The following is a 4,367-nucleotide window of genomic DNA, read 5'->3' as shown; positions in this document are numbered from 1 at the left end:
ACACAACCATTATCACACCTAAGATAATTAACAAAAATCCCTTAATGCCATGTAATATCTAGTGTTGCTTTTTTATTTTTATTTTTTTTAAGTTATTTCATTTTCTTTTTTTTTTTTTAAAGAGTGAAATAGAGAGAAAGTCTTTTTATTTATTTATTTATTTATGGGTGTGTTGGGTCTTCGTTCCTGTGTGAGGGCTTTCTCTAGTTGTGGCAAGTGGGGGCCACTCTTCATCGCGGTGCGCGGGCCTCTCACTGTCGCCGCCTCTCTTGTTGCGTAGCACAGGCTCCAGACACGCAGGCTCAGTAGTTGTGGCTCACGGGCCTAGTTGCTCCGCAGCATGTGGGATCTTCCCAGACCAGGGCTCGAACCCGTAGTCCCCTGCATTGGCAGGCAGATTCTCAACCACTGCGCCACCAGGGAAGCCTCAAGTCTTGCTTTTTTATAGCTAGTGTTTTGAGCCAGTACTGAATCAGAATTCTTGTGTATATCACATTGTTGTAATTTTTAAAGTTCTATCCTCATTATTCTTTATGGTAAAAAAAAAAAAAGTCCTAACAATTCTTCTTTTTTCTTTTCCTGAGGCAAAATTTGCATACAATTTAATAAATGATTCTCCTAACTGTGCAGTGTGGACCCTGTGGTCCCATGAGGAAAAACAAAATACACCTCTTAGCTTTCCAGGTTTTTCCTTTTCATGGTAAAAAACCTACTCAGATATTGATGATAAATTCATATACTTCTAAAAAGACAAATATCCCTGAGAGAAAGCAAATCTACCATTTGCTTAGGAGAAATGGTTTTTAGATTCCCTTCTTATAAAAAGTAATTTGCCCTCTTTCCCCTATCCCAAATTCCTGAGGCTTTGAAAGGATAAAGAAACCAGTTTGGAGCTCTTTCAAAGGATTTATGTGCTACAGAATTGCCTGAGCCCACCAACAAGATGAACTCAGGATTTCTGTGTTTAAAAGGATTTTGCTCACTGCTTTATTTTTACCAGAACTTCAACATTCAAAAAGCAATTCTTTTTGCCAGAATTTGGCATTCCTAGAGGAGGTTAGAAAAAGATAGAATCTATAGAATTAGATGTCTAAAAATAGAAAAAAAAATCCCAAACATTAAAAAATTCCTAATTTGGACAGGTCCTGAGTTGAAATCACATTCATCTGCAAAAAGAACAGTTTTAGGTCAGAAATGCTGTATTTTATAACTCCAGATCTTGACCTTGGACTTGACTAGTGAGCATTCTAGGAACTGCATGAATTGACAGGAGGGATGCCATTCCGTTGGCCAATTCTGGCATGTGTCCTGGCTTGTGAAGTTTTATAAGTCTCTCGTAAACCCAAACCTCCTGGTTCTGTGCTGCCAATTGCCTAAATCTGATTCTCAATACTTTTAAAACAAATAAACAAAAAATTTCCCTGTAAGATCACACTTTTAAGTATTTGTTGCTTGTGGATAGATACAGAGAAACCAAGTATGGATGTGAATTAACAATTCAGTGATGGAGCTGTGAATCTCTGGATGGCTATGTAAGCTGTAAGAAAAGTTCCTCACTGAACCTGCACTTGCTGTGCCCCAGAGGTGACCATCCAGGCAAGGTCAACCTGAAGAGGGTGTGAACCCCAGCAGCTGCTGGATGGGTTTAAATCGCCACTATCTGCCTCCAGCTCTTCTACCAGACCAGCTAGTTTTTCCATCCGAACAACTTGCTGATCATGTTTCACCTGTTTAAGCGTAGATGCCACTTGATAGCTGAAAACGGATTCACAGGGGAATCTCTCAGAGCCATCTTGTAACATCTCTCCAGCTCCTTTGGGGTAGGTGAAAAGGGCTTTCCGTGGTGGGGCAAGGTCTGAGCCACTGAAACCAGATCCAGTGACACAACTTCCACTGACCCCACCGACTGAGGAGGATGATGAAGAGGCAGCCATTTCCTCTCTAGTAGAATTCTCACTTCACTCTGCAGCTTTGACAAGTTCCTCTACAGCCCCGCCCCCAAGGCCAACCGGAGTGGCCGCGTTTACTGCTACGAGGGCGGCAGCCTGCTCCCTAACAATTCTTATTTATTATTGCAGATAAAATTTAGACCTATTGGTAAAGTGCCAAAAATTACGATTGGATTTTTATTAGACTTCAGTTAAACCTATACGTTATTTTGTGTAGAAGTGATCATTTTTACTATATTTAGGTTTTCCATACAGGATTGTCTTATGTCTCATTACTTTTTTTTCAATTTTAAAAATTTTTATTGGAGTATAGTTGTATGTCTCATTAATTATTGAAATATTATTCAATGTCTTAGTAAAGTTTTTATAATTTAAATCTTGAATATTTAGTGTTAAGATTATCCCTAGTATTTTATCATTTGCTATTATGAATGCAGTTTTTTTCTCATTGTATTTTTTTAAAATTAATTAATTAATTAATTTATGGCTGTGTTGGGTCTTTGTTTCTGTGCGAGGGCTTTCTCTAGTTGTGGCAAGCGGGGGCCACTCTTCATCGCAGCGCGCGGGCCTCTCACTATCGCGGCCTCTCTTGTTGCAGAGCACAGGCTCCAGACGCGCAGGCTCAGTAATTGTGGCTCATGGGCCCAGTTGCTCCACGGCATGTGGGATCTTCCCAGACCAGGGCTCGAACCCGTGTCCCCTGCATTGGCAGGCAGATTCTCAACCACTGCGCCACCAGGGAAGCCCTCTCATTGTATTTTCTAAGTGATCGCTGCTAATGTAAAGGAAAAGGTATTGAAACTCTTATTAGATGTCGCTTATTAGTTCAAATTACTTGCAGCTGATTATTTTGATTTTTATAAGTACTGTAGTAGTTTACAAGTAATGAAATTTGACTCCTCCTATCCAATACTTAATGAAGTTTCAAGCTTTAATACAAGGGCTGTGGTTTCCAAAATAATATTAAATAAACATGTTGATTGTGGGCATCCTTGCTTATTTCTAGATTTGTTTGATAATCATTTGTGGTGTTGACTCTTTTGACTGAACTTATATGTTTAATAGGAATGCTCCACACATATCATATTTACACATCATCTAAAGCTGAGTTCAAGGCAGCAACTACACAAAAGAGGACTAACTTGAATCAACATTAGATGTTTTCTTCTAGGCATAAGAATGTGGCAGTCTTTACTGAGTTGGGATAGTGACAGATGAAAACTATGTTCCTGAGGCACTCATGTCACTTAACTCCATGGTAAAGTTCGGCTACTTTCCTTCTTCTAGATTTCTAAATATGTAAGATCTCGACATAAAGTCTCTCAGTCAGGAGCTGTTTGACATCAGGCAGTTCAAATCAACCATGCAGACAGGAATTGGAACCTGTGCAGAAACTATCGGCCACAATGAATTACTTCCCCAAATCATGGTTGTAACTAAGTTTAGGTATGCTGGCTTAACCTGCAAGAGTGTATCCATCAGTGTTCAAGCAGGAAAACAAATCACTCTGGGCCTTTCAAGCAAAGAATCAAGTGTTTATATTGGGCTTCCCTGGTGGCGCAGTGGTTAAGAATCTGCCTGCCAATGCAGGGGACACGGGTTCCAGCCCTGGTCCGGGAAGATCCCACATGCCGCAGAGCAACTAAGCCCGTGCGCCACAACTACTGAGCCTGCGCTCTAGAGCCCACGAGCCACAGCTACTGAGCCCAAGTACCACAACTATTGCAGCCCGCACACCTAGAGCCCATGCTCTGCAACAAGAGAAGCCACCGCAGTGAGAAGCCTGCGCACCGCAACGAAGAGTAGCTCCTGCTCGCCACAACTAGAGAAAGCCTGCATGCAGCAACAAAGACCCAACACAGCCAAAATAAATAAATTAAATTAAATTTAAATTAAAAGAATCAAGTGTTTATAACACTGAAGAAGAAGGAGACTTCCCTGGTGGTACAGTGGTTAAGAATCCGCCTGCCAATGCAGGGGACACGGGTTCAATCCCTGGTCCGGGAAGATTCCACATGCCGCAGAGCAACTAAGCCCGTGCACCACAACTACTGAAGCCTGTGCACGCTACAGCCTGTGCGCCACAACTGCTGAGTCCACGCAGCTCAACTACTGAAGCCCCCATGCACTAGGGCCCGCGTGCTGCGACTACTGAAGCCCGTGCACCTAGAGCCCGTGCTCTGCAAACAGAAGCCACCGCAGTGAGAAGACCGTGCGCCGCAATGAAGAGTAGCACCCGCTCGCCACAACTAGAGAAAGCCCACGCACAGCAACGAAGACCCAATGCAGCCAAAAATAAATAAAATTTTTTTAAAAAATGAATGGACTAATATTAAAAAAAAATAATGAATTGACTAAAGGTTAAAAAAAAAAAAAAGAAGAGGAAGTCAGGGGAACCTGCCACTGGCTTCCAGGTTT

At 41.9% G+C, this 4,367-nt stretch overlaps 1 pseudogene; it reads right to left on the bottom strand.

The window, feature by feature from the left end:
* Positions 1–1,498: 1,498 nt before the first annotated feature.
* On the bottom strand, positions 1,499–1,935 carry LOC133097168 (anaphase-promoting complex subunit 16-like; annotated as a pseudogene).
* Positions 1,936–4,367: the final 2,432 nt, after the last annotated feature.

This window comes from Eubalaena glacialis, chromosome 9 (assembly GCF_028564815.1).
Source record: "Eubalaena glacialis isolate mEubGla1 chromosome 9, mEubGla1.1.hap2.+ XY, whole genome shotgun sequence".
NCBI classification, from domain to species: domain Eukaryota; kingdom Metazoa; phylum Chordata; class Mammalia; order Artiodactyla; family Balaenidae; genus Eubalaena; species Eubalaena glacialis.
Note: the sequence above shows the minus strand (reverse complement) of the source record. Positions and strands in the feature narration are given on the sequence as shown.